This window comes from Thermobia domestica, chromosome 6 (genome assembly GCF_964235325.1).
Source record: "Thermobia domestica chromosome 6, izTheDome1.hap1.1, whole genome shotgun sequence".
NCBI lineage: Eukaryota > Metazoa > Arthropoda > Insecta > Zygentoma > Lepismatidae > Thermobia > Thermobia domestica.
The window spans coordinates 69396691-69417749 of record NC_137459.1 but is presented as its reverse complement, the minus strand read 5'-3'; the positions used below and the strand labels follow the sequence as shown (position 1 = coordinate 69417749).

Below are 21059 nucleotides of genomic sequence, written 5' to 3'. Positions count from 1 at the left end.
TATCCCATGAACCGGTAAGAAAACAATCGAAATCAGAACTGCACCAGCAGAAGGTACTCCTGTGTGTTTGGTGGACTGCTCGTGGTATCGTGAATCGGGAACTACTACCAGCTGGTCGGAGCATCAATGCAACTGTGTACTGTCAGCAGTTGAACCGTGTTCAAGAAAAATTAAAACTCTGGAGGCAACACTACTGAATCGTAAAGGGGTACTCCTTTTACAGGTCAGCACTAAGCCCCAAGTGGCAAGGATGACCCGGGACACCATTCTACGCCTTTCATTGGAAACACTATTGCATCCGCCATACTCCCCCGGAGATTGCACCGTCCGATTATTACCTGTTCCATTCCTTGGACAATCACCTTTGAAGACGCCAGTTTAAATCCCTAGTAGAGTAGCAAAATGCACTTGATACTTTCTTCGCTTCACAGCACACCAAGTTCCATCGCGATGGAATCAATGGCCTTCCAGAACGTTGGCAGAAGGTTTTCGATGCTGATGGGGACTATTTTTGATCTTCCAGGTTCTTAGTTGACATTTCGATATTCGAAGGTGGTGGGTGAAAAAAGCGACAGAGCTTTCTTGATCACCTTTTTAATAGCTCAACAAATAATTAGTTGGATCTATAAAGCCCACTACGTCCACCGATTTGCACTTTCTTTTTTTATCGAATGAACAATTTTCTTCGATTCTTGATGTTTTCTTCTTCAGAATGCACTTTTTAAATTGTGCCATTTTTGTGTTAAAATGAGAAAAGTAAAACGGAACCTGAACTTAAGGCTTGTTGTTATGTCTCTCCACTAGAATTCAGCTATCTTTTAAAAGCCCAACCTTTCCCAGAAAAAAAAAATCCATGAAAAAACTTTTACATCCCACGGTTATTCCCCAAAGCCAAGGGAGACGGCAATGATGATTTTTTTTATTGAATGAAATGGTGGAATGTAGAAAGTGGGAGGAAATGGTAGAAGCACGAGAGAAGCCACGCTTCTCCATTACAAAACCCACCTGGTACAGTCTGCAGAAAAAAAACGCAACATAGGCATGTAAGTTTATTGTGAAATGACGAAGTCTTTGTTCCAAAGTGAATGTGCAGGGGAAGGGGACGCCGAGGTTTCTCCTGGCGTGATTCGTGCCACTTAGACGTTATGTTGATTCCCTGCGCTGTTAGGTGTAGTTTCACAATAAACTTACATGCTCATGTTGAAGGTTTTTTGCAGCCGACTGTACAAACTTTGATCGAACCAGGGACCTCACACAGAGTAACTTTCGTGAAACGTGTTGTAGATTCTAACAAAAGCAGATTTCAGTTGTTCTGGGTGTGGGTTGACAAAGAATTATAGGGGGGCTTCGAAATGTTCGAACAAAATGAAGTTATTGCAAACTGAACGTGTTTTTCTTTTCTCAAACGTAAGGAGTAACCTGTCATGCCAATTTAATGTTAATTGTGTATTGTATTTTTGAAAAAAAAATATTTGTGTGTGTGTGTGTGTGTGTTTTTTTTAAAGAATATAATTTGGATACGATGTCTTAGTAACTATTTCTTTTTCAATCACACGCATCTGAAAACAAAATTGCAAGAAACTGCTGCGTATTGTATTTTATTACATGTTTTTTGTAGAAGCCAGAGGGAATTTTAATAGCTTTGCCATAAAATACTTGACGCACCAGTAGAAGTTGCTGCGGGCAGCAGCGTTGTCCATCACAGGGGAGATGAATTCTCAGAAGCCATTTCTCACCTTCAATCTTGCAACAGGTGTTTGACAGCCAGTCGCCATTTCCAGACAACAAAAGGGAATTTTCTTCCAACAACACCTCTGTCATAATCATTGTTTGTATTGAAAAACTATACCGTGAAATTGTTGCCTCTTGAATTTGAACAAAGTTCTCAATATTATTTTCCTTTTTCTTCTTGTCGCTTCTTTTTCATTTTCTTCTTCTTCTTCTTCTCCTTCTTCCTTTTCTTCTTCTTGAATTTAAGAAGTAAAAAAGAAAAGATCAATGCAGTTTTGCAAAAGTTCTTAAAAGTTATTGAATTCTTTTAACGTAACTTTTTATGTGTGGTATGTGTGACTTGTTATATTTTGTTTGCAGGCGTTCGGAAATTAAGTTCTTACTCGTACTAAAGCATGTAGAAGGAAGAAATTCATCACTACAACCATTCTTCAACCTCAACTCTTTATTTCCATATCAGTATGTATTGAATTTGAATTTCCATATTATTCGATTATACCGTTTAAGTTAAAAGGTGGCTGAGCACATTATTTCCTCACCGGCCTCCCATAATCGACTTCGCCGCCACTACTTCTGCTTCTTCCAAGTGTCACAAACGGTCGAACTTGGATCTGAGAACGTTAGGAGAATGAGAAACAAATTGATGTTATTGACATTACAAAATTTAAATAGCATTTCGTCTAAGCACAGTGGCGTATTTAGGATTTTGCTTCGGGGGGGGAGGTGCTGTGCACAACACGTGAATAAGATCTTATATTTTCCTTTTGGGTGCTGATAAATTTTAATGAAGTTTTGCATATAACAAATTTATGTCGGGGGGCTTGAGCACGATAGTCACCCCCTAAATACGCCACTGTCTAAGCATGTAACATTTTTACCATTAGAAAGGTCTCCTCGCACTCAATCAATGCTCAAACACACATATTCATACGAAGACGAGGACTGTATTAGGGATGGCCATTTCCGGAAAAAGAGTTTTCCGGTTTCCGGAAATCACATTTTCCGTCTTCTGTTTTCCCGGAAAATTTTCCGTCTTCCGTTTTGCCGGAAAATTTTCCAGCTTCCGATTTTCCGGAAAATTTTCCGTTTCCGTTTTTCCGGAAAATTTTCCAGCTTCCGATTTTCCGGAAAATTTTCCGTTTCCGTTTCTCCGGAAAATTTTCCGTGTTCCGATTTTCCGAAAATTTTTCCGTTTCGGATTTTCCGGAAAATTTTCCGTCTTCCGTTTTCCGGAAATTTTTCCGTTTTCCGTTTTCAATTTTCCGGTTCCCGGAAAACATATTTTCCATTTTCCGTTTTTCCGGAAAATGTGGCCATCCCTAGACTATATAGACTTACTTATTCCTATATTCTTCGTTCAAATTTGAACTGCACAATAACGACCAATCAGATTCTGGCAATGTCGAAAAAGAGCAGCGTCATCGTCATTGTTTTTCTTAACCGCATAGGCGACATGGGGAAGCAAAAAAGTCTGCTGGTTATGAGGCCTAGAAGCAGTAGAAGGAAAAATGAAGAACGAATTTGAATAATGTTATAAGTATATTAGGATTAATTAATAAATTACTATATTGTACTCAGGGGTGGATCCAGGACGGACTTCTGGGGGTACGGTAGGTCGTAATACTGCTACTTAGAGCTACTTTTAAGAGCTCTGGGATGGGTTTTATTTATATATAAAATAAGAAAGTTTCCTCTTTTGGGGGAGGGCGATCGCCCCCTCCCTGGATCCGCCCCTGATTTAGGTTAAAGAAGACGGATAATTAATTAAACTGAGTAGAAAATAATTAGTTAGTAAGTTAGTTAGTTTTTAGTTAATAAGAATATCAGGAGGAACAAGAAAACTTTGAGAAAACCCACGGACACTGTACCATCCACCACATATTCACATGGTCTTCGATCGAACCAGGAAAGGTGGCGCACGAGACGAGACGAGAGGGAATTCTCGTGATGAGTTACGAGCAGTGACGACGCTAGATGTAAGCAAGGGGCGGTGCCCCCTTGTCCTTTGTTTGTCCCCCTACCGCCGGCGTGGACATATTCTATTGTAATGTAGAACAGTACATAGTATATATATATATATATATATATATATATATATATATATATATATATATATATATATATATATATATATATAATTATATATAATTTTTAATATAAAGAAAATAGCTGCCTCCAGTGATGATATGGAGTGCGAAAGTGAAATGAAAGCAAGGATAGGAATGACGGAAGAAGCTTTTAGGAGGAAGAAAATACTATTATGTGAGACCTTGAATAGAGTTGAGAAAACATTCAGAATATATTTCGAGTGGGGTACTGTACTGTATGGTCCAGAAACATGGACATATTCAAAAATGATGAAAAACGACTGGAAATGTGGGCATGGAGAAAAATGGAGAAAATGAACTGGGTCGAGGAAAAAGCGAATGAGAGAGTGTTAGAATGGTGAGGGAGAAATAAATGGATATTATTAAGAAGAGAAACTGGTTGGAACATCGGCTAAGAAGAACTGTATCTTCAGGGACCTGCTAGAGGGTACGGTGGGCAGGAAAGAGAGGGAGAGAGTGAAGGAGACTACAATTATCATTAGGCGTCATCAAAACATAAAATTGTACGTGAAGACGAAGAGATTAGCGGAAGACCGTAGAGCATGGAGGCTTCTCAGTTTCGGCAAATCACCTGCCAATAATGCCAGATTACCTATGATGATAATGCTAATTTAAAATGTCTCGGCTCCTCCGCTAGACCCTCCTCCCAAAATGAAGCTGGAGTTGACACTGGATATGAGACGAGACAAGGCTATTCCAAAAGAAATAGACCACTTTCACAACAGCTTTTCCTGACGGGACAGTTTTATCTCTTTTATCGCATCAACCCTTGAGCCAATAACCACCGGAGATGACTACTCTACCATTGACACACTGGTCTACCCCTAGAAAATATACAATTTGAAGTTTGATTTGAAGTTTGGCGCTTTAATTGCGTATCTATATGATAACATAATAATTCATACAAACAAGCTGCTCTGCGCTGCAATATCAAATCTATGAAATATACTTTGTAACACCGTTTCACTCGCCACTTTAATGAAATGTTGGTCCCCTACTAGAGTGCGTTTTTTTTTAATCTTGATACACTTCCCGCCAGTGCACTTGGTTGGCCTTTAAAGTATTTTCTGCCAGCACTCACATGAACGTTTTAGTCAAATAGATGTCTTATTGGCTTTGTCGTATAGGTGACGTTAGGTCAACTTAACCGTAGCGTGGCAACAACGTGTTGCAAACAGATCTACATGTTAGGCGGAAAGCGTGCCAGGTAAAACAAACGTACTCTACCAATATATTAATTGAAGAGAAAAGGAAAAGACAAGGAAAAAAGTAAATGAAAACTTTGAGTTTTACGTCCCACGGTTATGCCGGTTAGGCTAAAGCAGATGGTGATGATGAGAAATGAGTGAAGTGGTGGAACGAATAAAGTAGAAGGAAACGGGAGAACCCGAGAAAACCCACGAACACGATATTTGTCCACCACAAAAGCCCACTTTGCGCGAGCTGGGATTGAACCTGGGACACCACGCACCATAGGTGAACACTCTACCACTGAGCCACCGTGCCAAAAGAGAAGAAAGAAATGTGAATTAATAAGAAATTATTAATTAAGAAAAAAACACTAATTTGAACTCCTACTTCCTTGTGGCTAAACAAACAGAATTGTAGTCTTTGGTAGGGAAGACCTAGGTTCCATTTCCGCGGTCAGTGCATACGATTTGTGTCCAATGTTAGTCTTAGACCAATTTCTCCCAGGTCTGAAGAGGACTGTTAAACTAGATACAACTAACTCGATACTTTAGGGAATTGACCATCATGACAAGAAACAAAAGCACGTCAAATCAATCATATTGGGGTAATTATTAATTTTTTCTCAAAGATCAGTTTTATCCTGGTATCTTTTCATAGACGTCTACCCAGAAAATTTTGTTGAAGGGAGCCCAATACTAAAAGACACTACGTCAGTGTAGCATTAAGCTGGTGTTACTCTATACCCGAGGAAAGTAATTTTTGAGTGCATTCATATATATAATGAATGATATAATTAAATTGTCTTTATAACAAAATAAAAGAGTACAGATTCAGTGTAAGATCAAATTTTAGGCCACATCAATTATTCTCTGTTAAAGCAAGTATAGCTTTATTAAGAAAGTGTACAAATTTTGTCGATTTACTAAAGAGGCCTTGTCACTTTACAAGAATTTGTAGCTGTCATAAAAAAAATCTTGAAGCCCTACCATATTTCATCATGTACACATAGTCTTGAAAGGGTTATACAACTTTTTTTCCATCTTGCAAGGAGTTGAACAGTGTGCAACTTTCTGGGACGTCTTGCTTGCTACCTGTTATCGCCCTCCCGCTGACATAAAGGAAAAACCAGTTTCGCCGCTTCCGAAACAACGGATTCTTTTCGACAGGGAGGGAGAGTGCATCAAAATACACGTTTTTAATGAGGAGGTTCACTGTTTGTCCACTAGAGTGCAATGCTGCATAGGTAGAAATACCTTTCTTGCTTTCAAGAAGTTGTAATGTGTACACAGTACATAGAAAGATTGGGTTTCAAGATTTTTTCGCTAAAGTTCTTGTAAAGCGACAAGGCCTCTTTAGATTGGACTGGATTCGGATCAGGTGGACCCTGTGAGTGCGTTCCTGGTGCAGACGAAACACAAGTATTAAAAAGAGTTACGAAGTTTTGGCGAAAGGGATTCATTAGTATGCCCCCTGTCCTCTCATCATCTTGGTCTAACTGAAGGTATTTTTTTGTAGACTGTTTAACTAACACTCTATGTACCCCACCCTTCTGAGTATGCATTTCAGTGTACAGGATGGTAAAGCAATCAGCACAACCCATCGTTAAATTCACTGTTCTGTCATTTACAATAATGATAAAGAACATTTAAAGCTGCATATCTAGCACACTTCTGGAATCGATATTTCGGGTGCGTAATTAGTAACCAGCTCCCTTTAACCATACCGCTTGATTTTGGGAGTAAATTGTACAGCATTTACGATTTTAGAACTAAACATCATACATTTGGGGTATTGATGAACAGATTCTATAAGGAACATCAGAGAATGAAGATTCGCAATCTTGTTCTTGGAGACAGTCCAAGAAATTTTGAATTCCAATTCCCAATCTCTTTTTTATTATTACTACTACTATTACTTTCTTCTCAACGAATTAGTATCCAAACTGAATTGTATGCAATGCTTAGAAAATAAAAGCGGTATCAAATCCAGTGATAGCAGCTCCAGAGATAACAGTTCCAGTTCCAGTTCACAGAGAACTGTGATGTAATGGTTGCACTTGCTCCACCGAAGAAGTATCAACAGTTCAGTCTCAGTGATGCCAGTTGGCGGGAAATTTCCCGCAAAACGGGAAATTCTGAGCACTGCCGGGAATGCGGGAATTTTTCTTTAAAATAGGCTGAAAACGGGAAATTCTGACATTCTCAACTTTTCTGGTATGTTTTATCATTCATTCATTTTTCTTCTTTTACTCTTCTCTCTCTCACATGAACAATTCCTTCACTGACTTATCTCAATGTTGACCAACTAAGCAGGCATATAGCCAGCACAAGCGAGTAGTAAAGACAAAATGAAACAAAAAGGGTCTGGTACTATGGACTCGTGCTGCGAACTGACCGTGAGTAAATACCTGATCTTTCCATTGTGCTATCCTTCCTCTCGCACATGTGAGATTGGTTTATTGTTTCCAAAACAAATTGGGTACAGTTGTCTGTGGTTTTGTGTTTTGGCAGGCACACAGGTGTCACTGCTGTTTCGATAATGAAAGGAAATATCAAATCCATCCGGTACATATGATAGGAAAAAGCAGGAATCGGGAATCGATACCAAAGCTAGGTATAAGACCCGTAACATCGAGCTCTTTTGTAGTAAAAGTGAGCTTCAGTATCACACAAAATCTTTAAGCATCTAGTTAATGTAATGCAATAGCAAAATACCTTGTCTATTGCTACAGCTTTTTTTCTTTTCTTAGCAAGGAACAAGTAATGTGCAGCAAAACAAAAATCTTGTTAAGACCAGAAAATTGTATTGTGTTTCTTTGCCGAACACAACATTCCCTTCCAAACCATAAAGGAAAACATGATGTTCGTTAAAAAAAAAAAAAAAAAAAGTTCACAGTGTTCTTGAATATTGTGCCAGCATCTTTGTGATATTATCATGCATAATTGTAAATAGTGGCTTCTACGTTACGAGAATGAGTTCAACTGCACGTTATAGGCCCTCTGAAAAGATATTTTTCGAAATTATTTATCACTAGGTGTTATAAACTGTATCTATTTTAGTTGGCGGGAAATTTTGCGTCTAATCGGGAAATTTCATGGCTTCGGACGGGAAATTCACTGTTACAAAACTGGCATCAGTGTTCAGTCTGCGAACAGACACGATAGATCCGTGAACGAAGTGGTTAGAAGGTGTGTTTGTGCGTTGTCTTTGGAAGTGTTTGTTGATAGTGGTATGTGTCCCTGGAATAACGTTGTATATTCAAGAAGTAATACAACCACCGAATGCAAGAAAAATATTTCTTCTGGATGACTGAGTTAGTAGTTCTGTAAATTTGACCCGGAAATTCAACTGTTAGACCTCTGGTGTTCAAGGTTTTCGGGCGTGGCGGGTGAGTCTTTCTTACAATATTTAGTCTTAATTAATAATTATTTATATGTTAGCTTTATAGGTTTCGCTGAATGATTCCGAAGTTTTCATTTTAGTACATTTAATTTGTCAATTCTGTTCAAATTGTGATGTTTGGAGCGATCAAGTTGCTTTACCGGCTTTTCGTATGAGACCTTGTAGGATTGAAAACACCAAGAGAGAAGCCGGCCTCGGAAAAAATTCCCATGTTTGGACCAATTCCCAAGAAAAATACAATCAGCAAGTAAGGTTTCTTGGATGAAAGTAGTGAAAACGATACTGCCTTGTCAAAAGTGTCCTTATCTGTTCACTAAAGATAACAATGGTGAAGGTGCTACCGTTATTCGTGTGAAAGTTGTATGTTAAGTCTATTTTTTTTTTTTTTTTTTTGTTTTGTTTTAACATGACATTTCCATCAAATATAACATCTTTTTTAAATAGTTGATGTTTCCGTGAGTCTCGAAAGCACGATTGCTCTTCTGATTGATTACAAAACTGAACCTATTAGTGATTTAGCAACATCACTTCTTTCACTGTGGTGTCATTATTGAAAGACGATGCTGGCAAGTTCAAGTTAAGATACGTTCGGTAGTATAGTATTTACTGATATTATATTGATCATTCGAAATTTTGAAACTGAGGAATAACATAGCTATTTTCGTGTGGTAAAGATATTAGCGAACGGGTATTTGGAGCGCGTGGTTCCGGGTTCTTTTCCCGGTGGAGATATAATATTTTCACTTTTAATCCAGCGTAAAATAACTGAAAAGACACGTGAATTAAGAGATAGCAAACTCTAAGCTAGGATCCAGAAATAACGGCCATGGGAGTGAATGAGCTGACCACGCATCATCGACGACTGTCAGATCATAGCCCTTATTGGGCTGTAATGCAAATACAGGTGAGGTGGTCTTGATGTAGATCGTGAACAAATTAAGGGTTTGAAATTTTCACTGAATAATCAAAGGAATGACTGTGTCTGTAACTGATTACAGGGTCTGTGCAATAGTATGCAATATAGGTACTAACTAAAACCACTATAAAGAACCCATGTACGTGTTTGTTTTTGAAGAATCCAAGGAAAATATGATCGCACCCTTTCTAAGTTCCCAGGGTTATTCAGATATTGGCTTCATTATAAGATTTTTGGAAAATTATCAGGCTTAACTGAAGAAACCGGGAATATTTTTTTTTAAGTTGCAATGTGTACTTTTGACTCATTTTCGACATTTCTAAATATCATTCTAGTGTTCAGAATTTTTTATGGTTATTAAATGCATTCTCGGTCTTGTAGACGCTAGTATTGGTTCCTCGATCGATTCTTGTTGAAAACACCAAGAGAAGTTGTGTTTACCAACACTCTTCTTCAAATAGACTATATTATATAATTGCAAATTCTTGGGATTTTGGAAATAAAGTTGTCCGAAGAACTGACCTTGGGGGAAAAAATAACAACTCCGTCCATAATTACGTTACAAGGTAGAATATATTTTACTGCATATTGTAATTGGCATGAAAATACTTGTTCGTGATAACTATATGGTAATCTTATGCACAATAAAAATGCAAGTTACTGCATTGGCTGGCTTTCCAACTCACTATAGGCACAGAGGTCTCACTGAAGTTAACCATGAAACTTGCGGGTTTGGTGTAATCTTCATATTGAGAAACAGAAACCGGTTTGGGAGGCTTCACAACTATAAAACAACACAACAGTAAGCGTAATCGTTGTTCCTCTAACGGATTATTATGACTTATTGTTCTCTCAACCAACTCATAGATCCTTCCAACTGTCTTACCAAATGATTTGAGCAGAAAGGGTGGGGGAGGAGGAGGATAATCGACAATTCATATTCCATCATCACAAATCAAGTTTACAGGATGACAGCTAACCTTCAGTTTGGTTTTTATTTTCTGCTTGATCCAGCTACATACTTTTTGTATGAGTTTTGTATTACGTATTACTAATTAGTTACAACAATGTCATGTTCTTACAAGCATATAATATTTCAAAATAATATCATGGACTTTCAATACCTATCAGCTACTACAGTTTTTTGTGATATTCATGTTGGTTGAGCATGTCTTTTGATGCACGAAAGTTTGCATTATAAATCTTTCAATAGCCATGCCTGTTAGACTTGAAAGTGAAAATGCGATGAAAAGTGTTTGCGTATATATATCAAGGAAAGTAATTAAAATTAATTTCTAATTTACTTCTATCTTCACTACGGAATGAACTAAGGTATATATGTTACAATATAAGATAAAATAATTAAGAATTGTTACTTTTAGGCCTATTATTTTCTTCAACATTAGCAAAAGACGTTTCTTGAGTAGACGAAAACTCGCATTAATTACGTTTTATATTATTATCATTATTATTATTATTATTATTATTATTATTATTATTATTATTATTATTATTATTATTATTATTATTATTATTATTATTACATTTTAATTAACGAAATGAATAATGTAATATTTTTCTTGAAATTTAGAAATAATCTCTATGCCAACCGTTATTCAACAGCAAATTGGATTTCTCAGAATTAACTTTCCGAGGTCGTGGTTAATGTGAGATTTTGCTATTATTATTTTTACTAGAATGCAATATTTGGAATAAAAACATATCTAATTAGTACGTGAAGGTTGAAAAGAGAGGATGCTGACTTAATTAAATATATTTGCTCAAATATCTTGAACGTTACCATAGTTCAATTTTAAAGAAGTGTGAGTAAGTACCATCTCTAAATGATGAATGTTCAAGAACAAATAAAAAAAAGCATTTTCTTTTTAGACAAAAAAAAAATGTTCTGTCTTCCGTATTACATCTTTGGACTTTGTATATACTATTTATATTATTAATTTACTATTAGTGATTATATACGAATGCTAACAGTACAAGCACATCCCCTAAATATGATGTTGTCAAACGTTGGATCAATTTTAATACGGTTTCATTGACGTGCATTTTCTCAATATTACTGAAGTCTACACTCCAATTAGGTGATTAACTCATTTCATAGTTATTGGACAAAGAAAACTGGCTACTGTACATAAGAGTATTTCTTATGACGATGTTTACGGTAATTAGTGCGATATTAACTAATAATCATGTTTACCTTTCCAAATTAATATTAAAAATAAATCTCTGATCCGTATGTGATGTGGACTCTAATTTCAAGTTTAGCACCACATGTTAAGTAACATGTTCGTGTTATCCAGTTTAGCCAGTATCGAGTATATCTCTAGCAAGTAATGAAATGAGTATTGTCTTGTAATGTATGTAACGAACGTATCCGAGAAATTACAATACTTTGGCGTAAAGGAAAGATCCCAATTTGTAAGGGAAGAGTCATTTTTTTCGATGTAATTTCGTCAATAGCAGAACGCGAAACTTCCGGTCTTCTGGTTGTCATTGGTAACCAAATATTTTAACATAGACATTTGGTCTTCACCTTGTTCGCTTTGGAAAAATGGCGACCAAACTGTCTGACCTGGCTACTAGATTCAGACCTGATATTTCGTGCCCTAGTCTATAGGTAAATACAGAGCCCTTCAAAGACAGATATACTAGATATCAAAGGCTAGACATATAAAACACAAAACGCATCAAATTAAGCTATAAAGTATCGAATAATGACTCTTTTCGTGCATGAAAGCGAGACTTCTGAGTATTGTAATAACCCCAGCTATATGTTAATCTAAATAAAGCTAAGAAATATTGCAATGAAATGTGCAGTATGTGAAACGCTAAAATGCATTGATGAATTAAATTATTTGTTAATCGTGCATATTTTAGTGCACATATTATTCCGTGTTTGATTCTCTTGCGAAATAGATAATTTTTTGGTGTTTACTTAGCTCCGTGAAGCAAGTGAATAGAATACTCCTTCCTGCAAATATAAAACTAACGATGGTGCTAATGTTCTGATCACATATAGGCAAAATAAAAGCTGTCTGGGCTGCCGTGGGCTGCAAGAAAGTTTTCTTTAGTTTACATGAAACTATTTTTGTTCATATTTTACTAAATTTTCCTTCCATGCGTAGGTTTGCTTGTACCGGAGGCACAAATATATGTAATCTGTGGAATCTTCCTAGCGTTAGAAAAATTAAGTTTGCGTAAAGATTATTTAACATACTTATAGTTTCAATATGTAGCTGCTGCTTCCTTTATGATATTTGGCGGCATGGAGTAATGCATTGGCTATAGTAGAAAACTAGTCATGAAGCGATTGAAATCTGGTTGAATCACGCTGTAATTATTCATGAAACATACATAAATTTAAATGTTCCTTCAAAGTTAAAGGTTATTGAAAGACTTAGTAGGCCAGATCATTTTAAGAGACTTTTTTACCAGTACGAATTTATTATTTAATGCATCCTTTTATTTATTAAATTAGTTAACGGTGTAGTTATGACTCTTCTAGTGGGAGCAATTAACATTGATACATGGAAAATATCAGACTAAAAGTAATTCATGTTGTACACTCAATTCTGGTGTTTACAGTATATCCTATATCTCATAGCTCTCTCATGACTAGGCTGTGAGCGTACGCACCTTTGGTGTGGGAGACCTGGGTTCGATGCCAGACAGAAGCTTATATTGCCCTATTCAACATTAAGCTGTTTCATGTATCCTCGCTGCTGAAAATGACGCTACACTCAAAAATCAAATCAAACCAAATCTCTCAAAACACAAGTTTGTTGCACATTAGCAATTCCAATGACACGTTAAATTGCCTTAGAATTAAAACTATGTAGAAACATTTTGACAACTAACGTGTATGGGATGTTTAAAAAAACTATTTTATCCACTTTCTGCACAATGTGGGAGCAGTTTCGGAATTTGACTTGCAATTACCAGTCTCTCCCAATGAGGATTCTTATTAAAGATTGAAAAGTTGTTTGGCATTCTGCTTGGATTAATTAACCAATAATGAGTGCTACTAAGCACAAATCGCCTCTCCTAAAGCAAAAGATGTCATTTCTAGGTAGTAAACACGATTTCCGTAAAGTTACATTCAAAAACTTTGGTATGTAACGGATGCGTTACATTGATTTTCAGGTATTTCCCAAAAATCCAAAACATCTTGCTCATAGTCGTGCTATTGTTATTGAAAATTATTGAGGTGTAACCGATTTAACTGTTAAAAGAGTTCAAATATTTCTAGAATTCAGTTTTGCACTTGTTTTTGTGTGAAAAAGTGCTCAAGAAAGAACTTAGATTATGTTGGCTCTTATAGAGTAAGATCAACTAAATTTCCCGCCATTTTACAGTTCCCGTAATGCAGCTATAAAGCTAAAAACAAAATTCAAAAATAATATACAAAACGTAAATATAAATAAAAACAATATTAAATAAAACGTGGTGCTCTAGAACTTATTAGTACAACATGTACTTATAAAGTTTTATTCTGTGCTATCTACCAGCAAATAATAATAATAATAATAATAATAATAATAATAATAATAATAATAATAATAATGTATTATGATGGCACGACATTAGATCTATACAGCATGACCAGAACCTCTAATTTCCTACATTCTATTTTTTTCTTTATTTACAACTGTTTTATGATTCTTGGGGCCTGTATCAAGTAAACTGTTCTTTCTGGAATTTTTGAACATGAATGCAGGTATGTTAAATTAAAATTCTTTGAACAATAGGTTATTTGACATTTTAAACTACATGCATATAGTTTAGCAATTTTAATTACCCGTTATATTGCGAGTTTAATTTAAAATTATGTCTGTGTCAATTGTTATGAATAGTGCTGTTGAATTTTTGTGACATTTGCGGTTTTCGGTTTTTGAGAAAACCGGTTTTCTGAAAACCGAAAACCGCAAATGCGGTTTTCAAAACCGAAACCGCAAAAGCGGTTTTCAAAACCGAAACCGCAGATGCGGTTTTGGAAACCGAAACCGCAAAAGCGGTTTTCAAAACCGAAACCGCAAAAGCGGTTTTCAAAACCGAAACCGCAAATGCGGTTTTCAAAACCGAAACCGCAAATGCGTTTTTCAAAACGGAAACCAATGTTTTTAATTACACCTTTTAACAATTGTGAAAGCATCTATCGATCGAGACAATTGTATTGATTTATGTCTGTGTTTCAACTTTTTTTATTTGCTCCCGTTTCCTCCCACTTTCTTACGGTTTAGAACTCCGTAAGTACTGATGTGAACTTGTGTGTTACAAATACTGACCTGGGATCATTTGCACTTTTTTTTAGTTACTTCTTTGATGACACTTCCAAGGTACTTTTCGGTTGCAGGGAAGCAAACTGGACCCCACCTGATTTTTATATATTTTGTAAAGTAGAGCACGAGGAACACGAATCTTAAGGAATTTTGACATTCCGACTTCCCGAAATCGAGATACTAGAACTTATACAGTAGTTTTACATAGTATGTATAAAATTAACGAAGAAAGTTCTGTCGCTTTTTGACCTATCACCTTAGAACATCGATATGTCACCTAAGACCAGGGGTGTAGCCAGCAGGTTTCTGTAGGAGGGGCCTGTCGTTTTTGAAGGGGGGAGCTACAATCTTAAAAAAAATGTGTTACAGCTAGTGTTTTTGAAGCCTGAAAAAAACTGGAAAATTTTGGTTTCCTTTCCTTTCATAAATTATATTACAGATAGTTTGTATTATGTTTAACCAAGAACTACTGCCCCCGACCAAACATTATACCTTTGTGCATAACTATTTCAATACACAGAACCGATCTATATAGCTAAACAAGAAAGTTCTATCGCTTTCTCACCCACCACCTCCGGACATTCATGTGTCACCTAACACGTATCTGGAAGATCAAGAATAGATCGACAACCTTCTGCAAACGTTCTGGAAGGCCATTTATCCCATCGCGGTAGAGGTTGGTGTTCCGTGAAGTGAAGAAGTTATCAAGTGCATTTTGCACCTCTACTTGGGATTTGAGCTGGCATCCTTTAAAGTGATTGTCCAAGGAAGGGAACAGATGATAATCGGACGGTGCAATGTCCAGGGAGTATGGCGGATGCAATAGTGTTTCCTATCCAAGGCGTAAAATGGTGTCCCGGGTCATCCTAGCCACGAGGGGCTTAGCGTTGTCCTGTAACATAAGGACCCCTTTGGGATTCAGAAGTGCTGGCTCCAGAGTTTTGGGTTTCTCTTGAACACGGCTCAACTGCTGACAGTACACAGTTGGATTGATGCGATGACCAGCTGGTAGCAGTTCCCGATGCACGATGCCACGAGCAGTTCATCAACACACAGGAGGACTTTCTTCTGGTGTAGTACTGGTTTCGGCTGTCTTGGAACCGTTTATGGGATGCTAACCAATTATGATGGCGCCGTGGAACTTCGTACAGGACCCATTTCTCATCACATGACTACACCTTGTCCAGAAATGGCTCCTTCCTCAGACGAGACAGCAAAGAAACACAGGTGTCTGCTTGCGTTGCCTTTTGACCCGGAATCAAGTTATGTGGGACCCATCGACCCAACTTCTACTGTTTCCTCAGTTGATGAAGGTGCTGCTGAATGGTTTCACCACTCACACTGAATTGTCCCCATGCCGTAAGCGTTGGTGGACCACAAATGGGCAATTAGCGACATCACGCCAAACATTGGCGGCGCCGCAGCGACGATCCCCGGTGGCCCCTCTACCGTTTTGAAAATTATGCCACCAGCGGCAGAGATGCGACAAAACGCCAATGAACCACAAAATTACTCCCCCAAAATGTTAAATCGGCTATATGTGTGATTTAGTTACATTAAGGTGAGTCTAAAAAACACTTTTAAAAAGTACCAAAAAATTACCCCGAAGGGGACTCAAACCACCAACCTTATGATTACTAGGCAAGTGTTCTTCCCACTTCGCTACGATGGCGATGAAGGAAACGTCGCTTGTAAAGGGATAAATCGTTAAGATCTTTTTAATTTGGTCAATCACAGTGCTCCTTTAACCGTGTATATTCGACGATAACTGTTTGAAATTAGATAAAATGTGTTCGCCATGTAATTTTGTAACAAAATGATGCGTGTCTATTTACTTTATTTCATAGTTCTCGCATACTCACTTTCTAATTATCGACGACAGTTGTCATCTAAATTCATACAATTATCGCACTTATCTCAAGATTTTTCACGTCATGATGTTGAGGCAGAGGTTATTCTTGACCCTCGCAGCTCACTTTAGGAACAATTCGTCAGCAAAAAATAATATATAATAATAACCGCATGCACAAGACTGGTGACAGTTCGTGTTGGTCCCTTCACGATTCTCCGCGAAGAATCTAAGAAGTGCGGACCAAGACGAAGTTCTCGCTGGTCGCTGCTACGCGGTGGTACTTCAACACCCCAACGCGAGATATATGTTTCGACTCGACGAAACCCGGCCGCCAGTGAGGGCCAACTATCGCAGACCTACGCAAAAAGCGACAGAACTTTCTTGGTTAATTTTATACATAAGGCTGATTTTTTTTGAAATTGCACTTAATTTGTTTTAAGATTTTCTGAAAAAAAATGTTTATTTATTATTCGTGACTAAAAAGACGTTATTATTTTATTAACAGCTATATCTCACTTCCTGTTTTACAAGAAATAGCATTTTAAAAAGCGAATGAAATCCAAACTGAAAAACTGAATAAAAACGTTGCTTTTCACCAAATTTTCCATCTGATAAAAAGTTTTCTTGAAACACTAATTACAGCATATAAATAATATAATGTACTTACGATTTAGTATAGTACCATTGTTTTATGATAGAATTTATAGTGGGGGGCGCGGTGGCTCAGGGGTCCCTGGTTCAATCCCAGCTCGCGCCGTGTGGACTTTGTGGTGGACGAACACCGTACTCATGGGTTTTCTCGGGGTTCCGTTTCCTCCCACTTTCTTCATTCCACCATTTCATTCATTTCTCATAATCACCGTCTCCTTTGGCCTAACCGGTATAGGCGTGGGACGTTAAACTCAAAGATTTCATTTCATTTCATAGAATTTATAGTACCTTGTCAAAACGTTTGTCTTCAAACTGTCAAATACAAATCGCCGTAAATTGTGTAATCTACTGTCACAAAAAGTATACCATACTATTTTCGGATCGCTATAAGGAAGAAATACCATACTATTTTGTGATCGGTATGGTAAAATACTATTTTTCCGTACTATTTTACCGTAAATTATTAATTATATGTAAACATTGTTATTTTTAAATGACTGAAGCGAAGTAATCTCACGATGATGTTTTAACATCTGGTCATTAGGGGGGCCAGGAAATCATTTGGGGAGCCTGGCACCGATGGGCCCCCCGTGGCTACACCCCTGCCTAAGACGTACCTGGAAGATCAAAAATAGTACCCATCAGTATCAACGACCTTCTGAAAAATGTTCGGGATGGGCATGGATTCCTTCGCGGTAGAACTTGGTTTGCCGTGAAGCAAAGAAGGTATCAAGTGCATTTTGCACCTTTACTACGGAGTTGAACTTTAGTTCTCTAATGTGAGTGTCCAAGAAATGGTTCAGGGATAATCGGACGGTGCACTGTCCAGGGAGTATGGCGGTTGCAATAGTGTTTCCCATCCAAGGCGTAGGATGGTGTCCCGGGTCACTCTAATCATGTGGGGCTTAGCCCTTAGCGTAACGGGAGAACCCCTTAGCGTTTGAGAAGTGCTGGCTCCAGGGTTTTGAGTTTTTCTTGAACACGGCTCAACTGCTGACAGTAGACAGTTGCATTAATGTTCTGCTCTGACCAGCCGGTAGCAGTTCCCGATGCACGATGTCGCGAGCAGTCCACCAAACAAAAAGCAGGACTTTCTACTGCATTACTGGTTTCAGCTGTTTTGGAACCAGTTCATGGGATTTTAACGAACGATGACGACGCCATGGAGCTTCTCATCACATGTCAACATCCAGTCCAGAAATGGCTTCTTCCTCAGACGAGACAGCAAAAAAACACAAGTGTCTGCACGCGTAGTCTTCTGGCCCGGAGTTAATTCATGTGGGACCAATAGACTCAAATTGTAGTGTTTCCCAAGTTGATGGAGGTGCTGCCGGATGGTTTCTCCACTCACATTGAATGTTAGCCCCAGTTCCTCACAGGTCTCTCCACTGTCCGCCTCAATTGCTACCTGAAGATCTTCATTTTGTAAATGTGTTGGTCTTCCGGCACTTGGTGCGTCTTTCGTGAGTGTTTTGTCATCGTCCTTAAACTTTCTAAACCACCCTTGCACTGTCTGCGTAATCACGACACCCTCACGAAAGGCCTGAGATATCTTCCGCCTCATTGCAGTGGCGTTTGATCCAAGTTTGAACTCGTACAGCATACACACCCTTATGACGCTCTGTGGAGGTTCCATATTCACTCTGTCCTTACACAAGTTCACGTTGTAACTGAACTGCCACAAGCAGGTAGAATATTGGATATACCCACACCAACATCTGACCTTCGCCTTTTCTCCATTCGCATTCAACTCACGGTGTAAGGATCAATTGAACACAGACCTCCACAAAAAGCGACAGAACTTTCTTGGTTACCTTTATATATCTCACAGGACATAATATGTTTCGTATAGAGAATATATCTATATTAAACTTAGTTTTAATATCTCGAGCTCCGGAAGTCGGAATGTCAAAACTCCAGATTCGTGTTCCTCGTGATCTAGTTTACAAAATATATAAAAATCAGGTGGGGTTCACTTTGCTTCCCTGCAGCCTACTTTTCAAACGAAACTAAGTTTTCCAGAGTGTACATTTTGCTTCAAACTGAGTTCTGCCCTGGCTAACATACGTAAATTCGCTTCTATAAGTGTCGTTAAAGTTACACTTGAAATTGTCGTTCGGCATTCTTGTAGCTTATGAAGGCATGAATAATTCAAGTATGTTTGTCACAACATCTACAAAAGAATATTCATTCGTATAGAACCTCCAATACATTACATTAAAAACACATGAATTACACAAAGAAAACTATTGTGCATTAGAGCAGATCTCTTATTAGCGAATGGCCCTACACCCGCGCACTGCTCAGATAGCTCACAGCCTGAGCCTGAGCACAATTCCAAATTTAACTCAATCGCGATTAAGATTGTCAAAGGTGTAGCGGTTTACGTTGAATATACCAACACTTTATTCACTAAGTCGTCTTAGATTTTTCTCCAATCCCAAAAAGCAGGTGGTTTTTCGTGGTTAAGATAGCGAGGGACGAATATAGAACCTGACAATCGGGTGGTACCCGCAAAAAGCTGGTAATATGACAACACTAAGCTAAATAGAAAATAAGGTATATCCCTATTTAAGATCACTACACCTGCAACTCATGAAATTCAATTTGAAATCTCATCCACTTAGACTGAGATCTTTTATATTATCATTACTCTTTCACTTTGTTTCTAAATAGTACTGCCACTCTTTCTTTTGTTAACAAAAAAAAAACACCACCTCCCTTTCTTAGAAAAAAGAAAAGAAAAAAATTTAGATCGAAATTCACAATTTTATTGTTGATTTGTTGCCACTCCGATAAATGTGAATGTTGTGGTTTTTCATGTGTTGACTGGTTTCTTATCGCAAGTCCCAGACACCTGCAATAGTTCATATGTGAAGGGAACACCGATCATATTTTATTCTATATCTTTTTACTTCCCAATAACGATAGCCGTGCCTCTTTGTAAGAAACTGCAACTTATTTTTTTTTATTCTGCCAATTGTAAAAGAATACTAAACAAGAATTTCCCTACACGTTAAGACATTTTAAGAAAAAAATATCTTCTTTCACCTCTGCAAATTTTGAGCATTTTTTCCCTACGCCGGGGAAAATTTCCCTCCATCTGGCAACTGAGAGCCGAAGATGGGAAAGATTCTTTGCTGTTTCCTCGTCGTTACTTGATATTAGTGCTGTCGAATTTTTGTGACTTCTGCAGTTTTCGGTCTTTGAGAAAATCGGTTTTCAAAACCGAAACCGCAGATGCGGTTTTCAAAACCGAAACCGCAAAAGCGGTTTTCAAAACCGAAACCGCATAAGCGGTTTTCAAAACCGAAACCGCAAAAGCGGTTTTCAAAACCGAAACCGCAAATGCGGTTTTCAAAACCGAAACCGCAAATGCGGTTTTCAAAACCGAAACCGCAAAAGCGGTTTTCAAAATCGAAACCGCAAAAGCGGTTTTCAAAACCGAAACCACAAATGCGGTTTTCAAAACCGAAACCGCAAATGCGGTTTTCAAAACCGACATTTCGGTTTTATGAAATTTCACTTTTTTCAAAAACCGGTTTTCGGTTTTTTCAAAAACCGATTTCGACAGCACTAGTTATGAATAATAACTGTGCACATATTCGCTACTGATGTGATGAAGAAGCGTACCAGGGATTGCCAGTCTATACCTCTGAAACACAATAATAAATCATAGCAATTATATTTTAAAACAGGAGTAACATATCTTGCGAAGACCTACGAGGAAGTACTTTCTGATTTTGTGATGAAAAGTATCGATTAATATTTTCTATCTTTTGATCTTAGCCATTGTCCTAAAGCATAAACGTAACTATAAAGCTTAAGAATTGCTTTTTTCGCTTGAACACTTAACATTCAAACTATGTGCTTGGGCTTTTGCTAGATAAGGTAGTGATTGCAACAGGATC

At 37.7% G+C, this 21059-nt stretch overlaps 1 protein-coding gene across 1 annotated transcript in view; it reads left to right on the top strand.

Moving 5' to 3' along the window:
* The first annotated feature begins 8164 nt into the window (after positions 1-8164).
* The window catches only part of LOC145688046 (uncharacterized), a 139664-nt gene continuing 126769 nt past the window's right edge, over positions 8165-21059 (top strand). The window contains exon 1 of the mRNA XM_081761749.1: positions 8165-8418. The gene's annotated coding sequence lies outside the window, so the exon portion shown is untranslated. The remainder of the gene's footprint in view (positions 8419-21059) is intronic.